We start from the raw sequence: 16,514 nt of genomic DNA, 5'->3' as shown, positions 1-16,514 counted from the left end.
GTTTGGTTTTTCATTTTTTTGGTTTTTCATGGACACCCCTAGTATTAGCTAATTTATTCCAGCATTGACATGGAATGGATCTCGCAGCAAACACTTTGGGAAAAAAAGGGTCAAGGGGAAGTTACCAAAAAAAATTGGGCCTGGATTGAACTGCTCAGGGTTGAGTTTGAACAGGATCAGATAGCCTAATGTGGTATTATTCCAATCTATTCATATTTATGCATGTTTTATATGTACTAGAGTAAGAGTATGTGGATAAGTATCTGTATTAATTATGAATGAAACGTGGTATTTGAATTTAGGTTTTATGACCTGCAAGAAATTCAATGCAAGTATGTGGATAACCTTCTAGCCTGTTATGTATTTCAAAATGTGAGAGGAATTTTTTCTACTTCTAATGTTTGTATATAAGCTAACCCAACTTTGGATAATTTTCTATTGTATCCTTCTATGTTAATGAGATTATCAATTTAAAATCAAAATAATTTTTTTCCCAATCTCAAAGAACTATTTAACCTAAAAGCTTAAATTGTTAGGCGAGGTCCTAGATAGGTTTTCATTCTCTAATGCACTCACTCGCATGAAAGTCTATGGGCTTGAAGTGTGGACAATTACAAGTCCATTCACACTTTATGCTTAAATATAATTAATTATAATGGGGGAACAAGGATCAAACACTATACCACATGGTTAAACAAGCTCTCATACCATCTCAAATAAATGTTCAACCTAAAATTTTAAGATGCTAGATGAGGTCCCTTAATAGGTTTTTATTCTTTAACACTTTAAATCATGAATAAATACCCACCCTTTAAAAAATTAACTGCACCTTAAATTTGTTATGACGCTATTCTTATATTGACCTAGATAAATTTTTGCCCTCAATTCTATTCGACAATCACTTGTCATTAACTATGATTTAAACTTTTAACTGACACAAAATTTGTACTTTTTGTCTCATTTTGCACTAATTGTATAAATTTTGCATCTAAAAAAACTGATGCAAAATTTGCACCCTAATTTGATTTTCTCCCATATAGAGCGAGGATCACCTCTTTTTGCTTCCTACCTTACATTACTCCCAAATAACCAATCTTCTATTTCCATTCCCTTTCATTTAAAGTAGAGGCCACATTATTCGACTTCCCATTTTATTTCAAACAAGCAAATTAACAAAGTCTGGAAGCAAAAGTAAACTAGAATTTGAACTCAACTCATTTTGACTCCCCTCATCCCATGCATTTATTCCAGTGCTAATGAAATTCACACTATAAACAAACTAAGCTTGAGGTTGTCATTTTTTACTTGTAAGTTTGCAAAAAAAAATCACTAATTAATGATTAATTAGTTAACTAATTAATTGTAAAATGAATGAATAAAGTATTATTCATTAATAATTAATGAATAATAAAATATAAAATAATAAAAATATTACTAATTACCTAATTAATTAGTACGAATTAAAATGTTAATTAATTAATAATTATTCAATAATTAACAAAAAAATAGTTAATAATTAATTAATTAAGTAATTGATGAATAATTAAATAGTCATTTTAGTACTAGCTTACATAATAAATAAATAATAATCGCATTAATTAAATAAAAACAATTATTAATACAAAATAGAAATTATTTATTAATTCATAATAAATATTAACTAATTAATAATTAATTAATTATCTAAAAATAAAAAATATATATCTTTCTTAATTAATGATAAAATTAATTAATAATGAAAAATATTACTAAATACCTAATTAGTTAATAAAGTAATAATTGTTATTAGGGTTGATTTTCCCACTATTTTTTCTTTTATAAGCAAACAAGGGAAATTTTTTCTGTTTTTCCTTTCTCATCCCATCCCATCCCATCCCACTAAAATGTTCCCTCAAACCAAACACAACCATGTGATAGATGAATTTAAAACACGGGTTGTTATAGGCAGTGGACGAGACCTAAAAAACCTCACCATGAGCCTTTCACCAACGGGAAAAAAAACAAAAAACAAAAAACAAAAAACAAAAACAGCCTAAAGGGCTGAAAATATAATGAAAAATTCTCATTCACCTTTTTTCTGGGAAACAAATCGATGGATAAGCAAATACAACCTACACAGCTCAACAAGATAAATACTGATCTGACACATATGTTGTATATCGACTAAAGTTTCCTATATCAATATCAACTGTATAAAGCTCAAGCCCATCATTAATATCCACTAATATTTTTTTTTTATATAATAAATGATGATGATGAAAGTGCCAAGTCTTGTACATAAACCTCCACCCCCCCCAACCCATCATTACTATCCAGTAATATATTTTTTTTTTGTAATAAATGATCTCATGATAATGAAAGTGCCAAGTCTTATACATAAAAGAATTCCCCCTCACCCATTGGAGTTCTTATTTATGAGTATGAATTTGTTTTGAGAATGAACAAGTTTAAGGGAGATCACATTTTATGTCACGATAGTCACAATCTGGAGACCCTCAATAAAATGAGTTTGGATCTGCTCCTCATAGAGCGTGATAGAGTGCGCCTCATAGCATGTTTTGGAGATCCTCAATAAAATGAGTTTGGATCTGTTCCTCATAGAGCGCGATAGAGCGCGCCTCATAGCATGTTTTGGTAGTGCATCTGGAACATCTCTGTGTTTGTGAATTTTTATTCATGGAAGATGTTTCAGACAAGGTTCAAAGTATCGATTTGTTCCTATGTATCAATAGAGGCGTGTATACTAAACAGGTGTATTAGGACCTGTTTTATTTAAAAAAATAGAGGCATATCGATAAATTTTTCATACATATTTTTTATTAAAAAAAGAAGGGTCCCTAAACACTATTGGGACCCTAAAGATACAATGGGCATATCATATCGAAATTTTGAACCTTGGTTCCATATGCATGGCTGAAACATGCTGTAAGATTAGTGTGAGACCCACTCTATAAGAAGTAAATCCAATTTCCAATAAAATGCGAGAAAAGACAAAACATCACATCAACAGTTTTTTTGCTTTAAAACACTTACATGTTCACATTTCATTGGGGGTTGAATGCAAACACCAGTCACAGGAAATCTTTTCTCAATTTAAGGAGAACTAGCGGGGACCCGTGCAATGCACGGGATTTGCTAGGAAAAAGTGAAATAAAACAATGTAGCAAAATAATAGACTTTATTAATGTAATCAAAACAAACTAAAAATAAAAATACAATTTTTACCCCTAATAAAACACTAATGCCCACTCTCTTTTTCACTATTTGGTCAATTTTGCTTTTTTTATACAAAAAAAGTGTTAAGGGTACTTTTGAAATAAATAATCATGGATCCATAACCCTTGAACATTTTCCACTTAGTTTAAGGGTACTTCTGGAATAAACAACCATGGGTCCATGCTCTTGGACATTTTCCACTTAGCTTAGGTGATCATGATACTATTTTCAAATGACAAATCAAATAGTTATTAATAAAAGTTTCATTAAGTAAATAGGTTGCAAACTATAAGGTGTGTTTTAGTAAAGTGCAAACTATAGGGTAGGTTTAAGTAAATCTATAAAACTATATTTGTTAAGAAAAAGTAAAATAAAATAATGTAGCAAAAGCAATAAACTTCACTAATATATTAGTGTAACTAATGTAACAAAACAATAGACTTTATCGATGTAATCAAAATAAACTAAAAATAAAAATACCACTTTTGCCCCTAATAAAACACTAATGCACACTCTATTTTTCTCTATTTGGTCAACTTTGCTTTCTATACAACAATGTTAGGGGTACTTTTGGAATAATACTCTAGTTTTCACTATGCTTTATTAATAAATACAATATTTTAATAAATAAAGTATTTTAATAAATACTGTTATTTAATTAATAATATAATAATTACTAAAAATGATGTATTTATTAAAAACACAGTAATTATTAAAAATATAGTATTTACTAAAATACTATATTTATTGAAAATACGGTATTTGTTAAAATTCTCTAATTATTAAAAATATTGTTTTGAATAATACAATATTTTAATAAAGTACTACCGATTAATTAATAATACTGTAATTATTCAAAATATTGTATATATTAATAATAGTTATTAATAAAAGTTTCATTAAGTAAATAGGTGCAAACTATAAGGTGTGTTTTAGTAAAATGCAAACTATAGGGTAGGTTTAAGTAAATCTATGAAAATATATTTGTTAAGAAAAAGTGATAAAATAATGTAGCAAAAGCAATAGACTTCACTAATATATTAGTGTAACTAATGTAACAAAAAAAAGACTTTATTGATGTAATCAAAATAAACTAAAAATAAAAATACCATTTTTTGCCCCTAATAAAACACTAGTGCACACTCTATTTTTTCTCTATTTGGTCAACTTTGTTTTCTATACAACAATGCTAGGGGTACTTTTGGAACAATACTCTAGTTTTCACTATGTTTTATTAATAAATACAATATTTTAATAAATACCGTTAATTAATTAATAATACAGTAATTACTATAAATGATGTATTTATTAAAAATACAGTAATTATTAAAAATATGGTATTTACTAAAATACTATATTTATTGAAAATACGATATTTGTTAAAATTATCTAATGATTAAAAATATTGTTTTGAATAATATTATATTTTAATAAATGCTATTAATTAAATAAATACTACAATTATTAATAAATACTGTTAATAAATTAATAAATACATTATTTTTGAAAAATACTATAATTAATAATGTATTTTAAAAATACATTATTAATGCTGTTAATTATTAAAATACTATAATTATTAAAAATATTATTAAATTGGAAACCCAATATCCAATATTGTAATTGTCATCCACATGGATAACCCAATATCCAAAGGGTATACTAAGTGTCAGCCACATGAATAACCCAATATCCAATAATTTACAATGAAAATTATTGAAAATACAAAATGTTATTTTCAATAATTATTTATTACAAAACGTAGACTAACTTATCTTTTATTTTCCAAAATGTATTTTTATGAAAATTTTAGAAAATTTATTTAATATTTTAATTTATTCTTAAATAAAATTTTTATTAAGTTATTCTTAAAATTTATTTAATTTTCCAAAATGTAGACTAATTGATTTTTTTATTTTCCAAAATGTATTTTTATGAAAATTTTAGAAAACTTATTTAATTTTTTAAGTTATTCTTAAATAAAATTATTACACTAATTTATCTATTATTTTCCATTATAAATTAATCAATCATTTCCTTTTCTAAACTTATACTAATTTATCTTAGTAATAGAAATAATTATTTTAATTATTGGTTGAAATAAATAATTTGATTATTAATTGCAAAAAATATTTTTCAGTAATTTACAATGTAAACTACACAAAATTTCAATAATTTTTCAGAATTGTACAAATCTAATAAATTTTACTAAATTTTCCAACTTTTTGAAAAGTACAACGATTTATATTTTATCTACCAAAATGTAATTTTCTATAAAAAATCAGAAATGTAATTATTTCCAAAAGTACACTAATAAATAATAAATTTTGAAAAGTATACTAAATTTTGAAAATTAATTTGTTCTAATATTTCCTAGTTTTCCAAATAATTTTCGCTATTAATTGCAAAAAAATAATTTTGAATTATTATTAGTATTATAGTATAATATATTATTTATATAATATTCAATTATTATTACTATTATTATTGTTGTTATTATAATTATCATTATTATTATTATTATTATTATTAAAATGAGTAAAAATCAACCTGTGTAGTACACGGGTTGCTAATATATTTAGCAACCGTGTATTGCACGGGTTACTAACATATTGAGTAACCCGTGTATTACATGGGTTGCTAACATATTAAGCAACCTGTGTATTACACAGTTGGGGCGTAAAAGGTCCGAGTGGTTATTCAAAAGCGGGTCGAGAAAACCCGTTTTCTTTGTCGGGTTGGGAATTGAAATCAGCTGGAATGTAAGTTCATTCCCAAGGGAGGGGGAGGGAATGACCATTCCCTTAAATGGGGAATCCACCAAGAATGAAAATGGAATTCCGATTCACAACCAAGCAGTTGGAATCAGAATGACCCATTTCGATTCTGATTCCAGACCCTTATTCCTGCAAACCAAATGGGCTCTAAATCCACTCATTCAAATGTCTGGTCACAAGCTTCCCCAATGTTGAGTAAATTAGTAGGAAAACAAATAAGGAGACTGGTTGAGGCAGTGAGGCGCCTTCTAATTTTGATTACAGAGGTGGCCATGGAAGTTCCATATTGAGAAAATTATTTTCTTACGTCTTCTTTCTTTAAAATCAATGATGTCCATTTGGTTCGTAGTTGGAACCGGAATCGAAATCTTTCGGAATTGGAATTGGAATGGTCTATTCCCATAATTTGTTTGGTTCAGATAGGAATGGAAATGGAAATTAAATCAATTAACAGAAATATGATTTTATTTCCAAGGGAAAAGCAAAGAATAGCTATTTCCTCAAATGGAAGAATATCATTCCAGCAGGAATGAAAATAAGATTCTGATTCCACTCAACTAAACAGTTAGAATTAGAATAACTCATTCCAATTCCCATTCCAGACCCCTCTTCCTGTAAACCAAACGTGGCCTAAGAATGTTTCTGTTTCACACACACTCAACATCTCAAGATACCGTAAAACCGTGGAAATAGATTTCCAGTACCGGTTAAGAGGAAAATATACATATATTGGACTGGGGAGGAAATACTCATTATTTAAGGTATAAGGGCATGATTTACTGAGTGCAATATGATAAAAGATAGACATATGTTGGTCCACATGTAAAAACTGAGAAAATGATGATTAATACAAGATCTGCTTGATGATGTCAGACTCCCTAACCTGGGCTCAGGAAATCATTTCCCTTGGGTCAATCCATTTATAGAATAATGCTGTACTCAGTGGAGCTAATTTTGTTCTAGGCCCATTTCAAGTATGGGTGTAGTTGATAATGGACAAAAGAATGGTGTTGGGCATGGCCCATGTAAACTCGAAATTTGATGAGCTTCAGGCTATGTTGAAAGACGGATCAGTTACAGTTAAAAAACGGAAAACTATAGACAGATCCATTGCAGACTTATGAATTTTACTGTAGACCTATAAACATTCAAAATGTCAAATACCTCTATTCTATGCATCAATGCCCCCGGTGAATTGACATCAATTCTAAATTGGCATCTATCTCAACTGTACTTTGAGCCTAAAAATTGTGACCTGGGCTGAACCGTCATTCTCTCATTAAAGAAAAGAGTGCTTTGAACACTCTAGCTATCTAGGGTAGTACATAGTGCTTTGAGCATTCCATCTAGTGAAAAAAAAAGCAATCTAGATTGCACCAATTCACCAATTTTAGATTAGGGTTTAGGGATGAGGTTATTTTTATCTTTTTGAAATTCATATGACCATTGATTAGGGATAGGGTATCAATGGACCGGTTTTGAGTTGGACACATCCAAATCAAAACCAATTTGGATGGAATGAATAAATCAATATGACAAATGGACTGGACCAGGTCCATCTGTAATAGATTTATATTGAATTGAGTTAGATTGCACCAATACCCGGTTTATTAATAGAAGATAAGAATATAGGTGTCAATGGACCAGGTTTGTATTGGAATAAATCTAAATTAAAACCAATTTGAATAATTGAATGGTCCAAACATTGAACTCACCCGGCCCAAAATGGTCCAAAGTATATATTCATCGGATTGGATTGGACCTGATCCATTTGTAAATGAATTCATATTGGACCAAACCATACAGAGTCAAATCAAAAGTCTGTAGGCCCCAATATTCCATACAGAGTCAAATCACAACTCTACCTAGTACCTACGTCCCCAGAGCCCCCTACCACGTATCAAGATTCAGGAGTCAAGGTTGATCAAAACCCACCCCATTCCTATCCCTGGTTAACCTAGGTTTGGACTTTGGATTGTCTTCTTAAATTGTAGGCTAGGCTTGGGCTTCAGGGCTTGAACTACCCCTTTTGATGGATTTCAATTTGCATGTTTCGGACTGTCGGACATATGATATGATCACCGCCCGACCGCCAGAAAGACTCGTGCCGGCGGCAGAGACCTTCGACAAAAAAACACTATTCTTGTAGTCTTTGGATATATTCATATTTGTACTCTTCACCATGAATAGATTCTAAGACTGTCCAATCTCCTCGACTACCAATCTCTTTGTTTGTTTGAGCCGTTCTTATTCCCAACTATTTTTCTCTTCTTTATGACCTCACATGGTTTCTTCTTATTTAATTCAGCAAGTTCTATTTATTCCCCATGTCACTTGTCCTTGCAACTTCAATGGAGTGTAATCAAATTAATCTGATGCAGTCATGTGCTTACCAATTCACAGTTAAGACATGCTTTGATTATTTATTTATATTATCGATTCGAAGTTAAGGTAAGTTCCTATTAATTCACCCTTCGCTCTGTCCACCTTACAAGAGCAAGGGATTATAAATAATTCAGGGGCGTTAAATCTTGGACCGTCCGACAAACCCATCATTTGTTTTTTCAATGACTAAGCTGCCTAATTCCAAATTGCAAATGGGTTTAGTTCTAATTTTAAATTTTGGTGGGTTTCGCCTTTTTTTTTCCCCCCCAAATCCAACTAGGATGGGCCCACAGCAGACCCAACCGGACCCCATTTCCAAAATGGACCCCTAGGTTTGGGTTGGGCTTTCCTGAACTACCCGACCCAATTCCTTGACATGAACTAATAATATCTTTACAATGATAATGGTCAAGGCCCATTAACCAAGTCTTCCAATAATATTCCCATCCTTTTCTCTTTCACATAATATATAGCCAGAGACACCAGTACATTACAAGTTTACAACGAGTGACCATGGATAAACTAAAACAATTAATAACTTGGTCTAGAGCTAGCTTATCAAACTTTCAATGCAACACGTCATGGAAGCATCCAATTTGATCAATAGGAAAGGAAGTGAGGTTCTTTTACAGAAGATGTTGAAATTTATTATTAGGGTTTTTCTTTAGCTTTTCTAAGGAGGGTGTGCATGACAGCTGAAAGTTAGAGAGAGAGAGAGAGAGAGAGAGGTAATTAAATGGGACCAAGGAAGGGATTGGAAATTAACTCTGCTTAAAACCTAAGTTTGAGAAGATTTTGTTTTTTAATATGTAGAGTGCATCGTAGTCTATGAGACAGCTTGGGAAGTAGGAAAGAATATTTAAGGGTTCTCGAGACAATGGTTTAAGTATAGAAAATTGCTAATCATGGCGCATCTCCTTCTTCCTACTTTTCTTCCATTTTCAAATTGATGGAAGCGCTCTCTCTCTCGCTCTCGGTGGGGAAATTGAAAAAAGACACACTTTGGAGAAAGATATATAATGGGAGTTGGCTCCACCTCCACGAATAACGGCCCACAACTTATGCTGTCGGTTTGGTCAAATTTGAATCTAGAAAGAAGAAAGAAGCGTAAGTGTCAACGCAACTAAAATCAATCTAGAAAAGAGAAGAGCCGCAAATCACGTTAAAAAGTTGGAGAGAAAAACCTTTCACATTGTGTATTGATGAAACAAGATGCAGTGGCCCCATGTTACCAAAGATGAGATCCAATCCACGGTTCTGTTTTTCATACGCCATCTATTGGAACTTCCAAATTAAATTCAATGGTAGAATATTGTGATGCATCTCTTAGCGATCGTATATATCTCAAACCCATTTCGGGGAACAGTCCCAGAGAGTTGTCCGCATTGAAAAAACCATGTGAATTTGATTGAGGGATCTCCTCGATCGCTTTGTTTCGGCTCATTTCCAAATACTGTATTTGTAACTGCACCAACTTGGTTTTGTGGCCATGTTATAAGTCTCCACTGAAGACATTCTCTGCAGGATATTGTGTTGTTGACGGATCAATATTCATTGTCTCAGTTAGTCTCCATTCTTCAATGCTATATACGTTTGTAGCTCTTCCATTATCAATATATGCATGGTGGTCCAATGGAGTGTGGACGGGCTTGTGCTTTGTCTTGCGACTCAAGAGTCTGCTGGGAAGCTTCCTTCTGTTTGGTTGTCTTATTATTAATTCTTTGCTGGACGCCCTCCCTTCTTATTTTGTCTGCTTTCCTCTTGTGTTCTCGTTTTCTCGATCCAGGTTTTGGTTTATAAGGATGTCACTACGGTCCGAAAGAGAAATAAACTAATGTTCTTTTTGGCCTCGTGTTGATTTTCGAAATAGCTAAATTAGGATGGATGAAGTTAATTTTATGGATTCTTTTTCTTCTCTACAATTTATTAATATTTGTTAAAACATTAAAGAGTTCAACTAGGTGCATTCAGTAATATTGGGTATTCATTGAATCATAAAATCAACTAATAATGTTAAAATCTGCTTAGTTTTTATTGGTTCTAAAGTAAACATCATATTCAATCAACCACGTTTTTTGCTGCCACAGTGGAATGCACTAAATTAAATTCTTTTTTAATTGATCAAATATATTTTGAATTAAAAAAAAAAGTAGAAATAAACGGTTCAACTTTGAGAACCTAATTAGAGAAAACCTGATATAAGATTAGTGAAGCTGGTGGATTATTGGGTTGACTGATGGCTGTAGTACAAGCCATGGTGGTATCCTAATGATCAATTGCTGCATAATATCGACAATGGAGTTGGGTCAGTGAATTCCTTATTATGAGTGTCAATGGAATGGTTTTGAATTGGACCCGTCCAGTCCAAAATCAACTTGGATGGATTGGATGGACCAATAAGATATATTGGATTGGATCAATTTAATCCATTTGTAATAAATTTATATTAGATTAAGTTGGATTAAATCAATATCTGATCCATTGGTATAAGATAAGAAAATAAGTGTCAATGGACTGGGTTTGAGTTAAAATTAATCCAAATCAAAACGAATTTGAACAGATTGACCTGGTCTATTAATATGGACTGACATTGGACTGGATCGGATTGGTCCATATCCAGTCCAATTGACACCCCCTACTTATTAAATCAGTATCAGGCACTGTAGCATTCATTAATTATTATTTTGTATATATTGAACTGGTCGATCATTATTGTTGTTTATGAGGCTCCCTTGGTTTCTAGTATAAATCTAAACCCGAAGCAAAATTAGATTTCTGCTTGGATTTGCATGTAGTTAGGGTCCGCACTCTTATATGTAACTATAAAACTTGTACATTTTGTCTCATTCGAATTTATTAGAAATAAGGTTCAAAATATTGATAAGTTTGATATACCAGTAATGGAGTATTGGGCAATATCGATAGTTTTTTTTTTTAAGTTTTTTTAAAAATATGGTTCAGAGGGGCCGGTTTAAGTCCATTCACCCTCTAAACTGGTCGAGACCCCGAAACACCCTTCATAGAAGCATATCGAAAAGCCACCGATACACTATATATTGGTTGATACAGCCCAATACTTATAGATATTTTGAACGTTTAGAAGTGTAAACTTTGCATCCCAAAAAATTGATGTAAAACTTACATCATCTTCTTATTCCCTTCATTTCCTTTTATATAAAGATGGGGACCCCATATTTTCTTTCCATTGTACTCCTCTGATCCACTCAAGCAGACAATCTACCTCCTGCGTATTTTCATTTTCTCTCATGTATATAAAGTGGAATCCACACACTCGCTTACCATTTTACTCTTATATAAACAAAACAAAATGAAAATAAACCGAAATTTGAACTCAATCCATATTGCTTTTGTAAATAATAATAATAGATTACGATGAGGAAGACAGGGACTGAGGGATTACTAGAAACAATATCTACAATTTTTGGCTAGGAAAAAGAAAATTAAGCAAGGGGCATCTTGGTGAGAAGAATAATATGATTATGAATAAATGAAGATCAAACAAACCATGCATTGGCACCTGGAAGGAGAGAAAGAATTTGATGGTCTATGTCTCAATTGAGCCTTCAAATGTCTCTCTTTGTTCTTTTTTTTTTAGAATATTCTTAAAAATATGCCTATATATATAATACAAATATGTACTGTACAAACCTGATATTTTATATTTTTAATCCTGTATTTGCAGTATTATATATATCTGTATTTATACTCTCCCCAAACTGAGCCTAACTCATATTTAGAAACAATTTTCTGACATATGAAGTATGAACCCGTCTTATAAAACGCACCAGAAGTATTTCTAGATTAAAGTCAAACAGCAACAAAACCGATATATATCCAGAATTTAATATTAATTCCTATCTTCGATCGATCAAACTGCCGGACCATTTGGGTCATTAATTCAATAAAATTTCAGTTTAATTTGCTAGATGAATTCCTATAAGAAAAGCTCAAAACAATAAAAAGCTTACAAACCATTGGATTTTGATTGTTCAGGCATGGCTCAGGGAACTGGAATGCTTCTATACGGACTTCATTGCAGAAACAAGAAAAAACAAAAGAAAGCAACACATATCAGAAGGCAAACTTTGAAGTGGTTCAGCAATTATATGCATGTGCCTATATCCATAGATGAAACCTTGTGAAACTTCACTGTATTATTCATCGGAATACAACCCTTACTTTCATTTGAAGAATGAATTACTATCTCTTCTCATAACCCTAATGTGAAGCAATACCCTTAAGGGGGCATTCTTTTTTGGATTTTGAGAGGGAGGAAAGTTTGTCAATGGGATTTTGGTTCCCATTGACCAAGAAACGTATGTTCTTTCTGTAGATTTCTGTAAGGATTTGAGAAAGTTTATTTTTCTGGATATTATTTACCCGGTTAAGTAATACCCATCTCCTAGGTGGGTAAATAACTTTCCCACCTAGGGGGAAAGTTAACAAAACTTAAATGGGACAAAAATGCTCCTTTTGATAATGAATTTTTATGACTAAAATGGTCATTGCCTTATTTACCAAGGAAATAAAAGAGCATGGGTAAATGCACTTATTTGGGTAAGTGTTTCCCAGGAAAAACTTACCCAAGTAAATGCATTTACCCCGGTAAGTAACTTACCAAAAAACGAACGTGGCATAAATGGAAGAATTAATCTTGCTTCTAGTTCACTGTGGGTTTCCGCCACTTGTGCGAATTAATACATATATACCAAAAATACACATGAAGAGAATAATCTTCCCTCCATCCAATTCGCCATCCTTGAGTAGCACCGGCCTTACCATCTTAACAAGGTAACACTAAAAAAGCATGTTAATCTATTAAGTAATACCAAAATAAAAGATTTAAATATATAGGACAAATACATGTATTAACATCGAGGTAGAGGTGTAAATCGGGTCATACCGCGCTTAGGGTTTCAGGTCCGTGGGTTGGGCTCCTGTGCTATGGCCCATATATATTTATATAATATAAGTAAAATAAACAATTATTTTCAATTTTATTATACTATTTTATTTAATTATTTTATATATAAACAATTGTATACATCAAAATTCATATAGAATAAAAATTTTAAGCTTTTTTCAGTTTTTTTAAATAAATAGCTTTGGTCCAATCAATGGTCCAGCCTGTTCTAAGGCTCGGCCCGTGGCACGAAACGGGCCTGCGTGGGCTCAGGCCATGGGTCATGCCGGGCCAACCCCCCAAAATATCCAAGGTAGGGGGGCATGGCCCGAGACGATCCTCAGACCAACACGACACGACCCGCACTTTGTGTGGACCACACGCAAGTCGTGTGGTACTTGGCCCAACACAGTTCATTTTACAACTCTACATCGAGGGAGTATTCTAATACTATCAATAATATATACAAATCAAATGATAATAAACCCGCTTATCAAGTATCAACAGGAAATTAAAAGCATCAAGGAATTCAGCTTTGATTAAGTGAGTGATCTCTCTAGAATTGAAGGAAAATCTGTCAGCAAATACAAGCGACCCATCCACATACTTTGTTTCTACTAGAAATCATGTATGTATAGAACCAAGAACTCAATCAAATGTAGATAGATTAGTAGTGTAAATACATGTAATTTATCATCACTAAGACTACAATGAGGATGTTAAAGAAAAATCACACAGAGAAATCCCCACTGTGACACCTCTGTAATAGCACAGAGACACTTTATCAAAATGATAAAAGGCTTACACACTTGCGATGAGCACAAAGAGCCATCCAGGACTTGCGATGGGCATGAAATGTCTTTCGAGACCTGTAGTGAGCATAAAAGACCACCTAAAACCTGCGATGAGCAACGACCATCACTTGGGACTAGCGATGGGCATAAAATGGCATCGCTAGTCTGAGACAAACCCAATACATTACCAATGCCTTTCGATAAACACGAAATAGTAGCCCATACTATAACGAACGGGGGACAAACCCCGAAGACCAATGACGCCTGCCTACGGAGAAAGAACGGATGTTCGAACACGTTAGTCAAACCCAAATTTTGTCCTTGACACATGGCCATAGGGAAACCCATAAGGGGACTTAGCATACACATGTAATGCAAGAATCCTTAAGAGAAAGAAAACTTTGTAGGGTCTCGCTGGACACGTAGCGAAATCCCAATGATGATTGATATTCCTTTTGGTCACAACAAGTTATGACGAGGTGCCTCAAAGGTGATAGAACGGATGTTCGAACACGTTAGTCAAACCCAAATTTTGTCCTTGACACATGGCCACAGGGAAACCCATAAGGGGACGTAGCGTACACATGTAATGCAAGAATCCTTAGGAGAAAGAAAACTTTGTAGGGTCTCGCTGGACACGTAGCGAAATCCCAATGATGATTGATATTCCTTTTGGTCACAACAAGTTATGACGAGGTGCCTCAAAGGTGATAGAACGAATGTTCGAACACGTTAGTCAAACCCAAATTTTGTCCTTGACACATGGCCACAGGGAAACCCATAAGGGGACGTAGCGTACACATATAATGCAAGAATCCTTAAGAGAAAGAAAACTTTGTAGGGTCTCGCTAGACACGTAGCGAAATCCCAATGATGCTCCCTTAATAGCTGATATGAGAACAAAAATCTCTTTTCCTAATAAGAAAAATCTTCTTTTAAATCTTTGTCCTTAAAGTCTCGAGATCCTCTCTATAAAAAGGGAAACAGAACACTATCTTTGAGGATCATCATCATTATCATCCAAGACATCTTAGATCTCCTCAAAGATCAAGGCATACCCACAACCTTGACCTAATTAAGCCCTATTCCATCTTCAAGTAGAGATAATTTTGCAGAAACATCTTTTTGTTATACGACAATACGAAATCAAAAGTTAAGAAAGAAGAAGAGTTTAGACTTTAGAGCAAAAATCATCTATTTAGGCATCAATTTTGGTAAAGACATATTTCCCATATTTAGTTGTGTTGTGCATAATATGATTGAGAATAGGGAAGCTCTCCACAAATCTCTACGACATGTTAATGGAAAAAAGCAGTAAAGCGTATAGAGTTTACGTTTGTTCTTTTTATCTGTTGTTAGGCCTAAGCTCTGATAGAAAACTTGTCCTGCTATATTCCAGACCGCTTGCGGTGAATCAGTTGCCACTCCTGGGTGTCGTCTGTGTGCAGTGTGTCTACAAGACGAGACACACATCTAAATGGACTTTTGCCTTTGGAATGCAAAAGACACTGGGGAAACGTAAACCGGTTGAAAAGGTTGTCTGGTTAACAATTTCCACGAAGCAACGAGAGCTTGCATCAACCAATGAGATGACGCTACTGTATGTGTTCTTCTCCATACTGATTCTACAAAGATGACAGAACAAGAGTAGTCCATTTAGTCACTGCCTAACTAACACAAGAAGCTCATGCAATGCCATGTGTCATCAGATCAGAATTGTTGTTTGGTTTTTCTTCCACGTAATTAGCACAGCAATTGAAGTGATCTGATGAGCATAAAAAGGCTGATTCCAATATGTGATAGTCACGGTAGCTGGGTCCAGGAACCAAGATGCATCGAAACACAGAACACTGAGATTATTAACAGACCCCACCCCATCTCGATCAAGTGGGTTGTTGACTTGAGGGGTCTTGAATCAGACATTTGCAGAGGAATTACTCGTCATCATTTTCTTTACCATTTTAGATGAGTTTTTTTATTTTTTTTTAAGAGTCGTGTGTACGAGATCCGCTGCCCTCTCTCTATTTTCTACGCTTATTGCCTCCTTTCATGTCCTTCCTTCATCAGCACCAGAAGTTCAGAACTCTAACACAGTTCTTTGAATGAACAACCGGTGGCCCAGTTCACAGTCCAGTACCCTTTTTAATTTAAGAAGGGTGGGGGTGAAGAGAATGCATGGCGAGATAGAAAGTTGCCCTGATGCTTGGGGAATCCAAATATACGGAAAAAGAATAAATGCACTGGATGTTTTGATGGTTGTGTTTTTTAAAAGCAGCCTCTTGGTTGTTTTCTTCTGTTTACGAAATTATGATGGCCCCCACCTTCCTCACTTGCCCAGCCCTTTCCTCGGCTCCTCCACTCCCATCTCTGCATGAAGCGTTGCTGAGCAGTGTCGCACCGAGGTCGGCCCCACCCACT

The sequence above is a fragment of the Nelumbo nucifera genome, chromosome 5 (assembly GCF_055504915.1).
Source record: "Nelumbo nucifera cultivar China Antique chromosome 5, China Antique-T2T, whole genome shotgun sequence".
Lineage (NCBI taxonomy): Eukaryota > Viridiplantae > Streptophyta > Magnoliopsida > Proteales > Nelumbonaceae > Nelumbo > Nelumbo nucifera.
The sequence above is the reverse complement of the archived record's forward strand: the minus strand, read 5'-3'. Positions refer to the sequence as shown.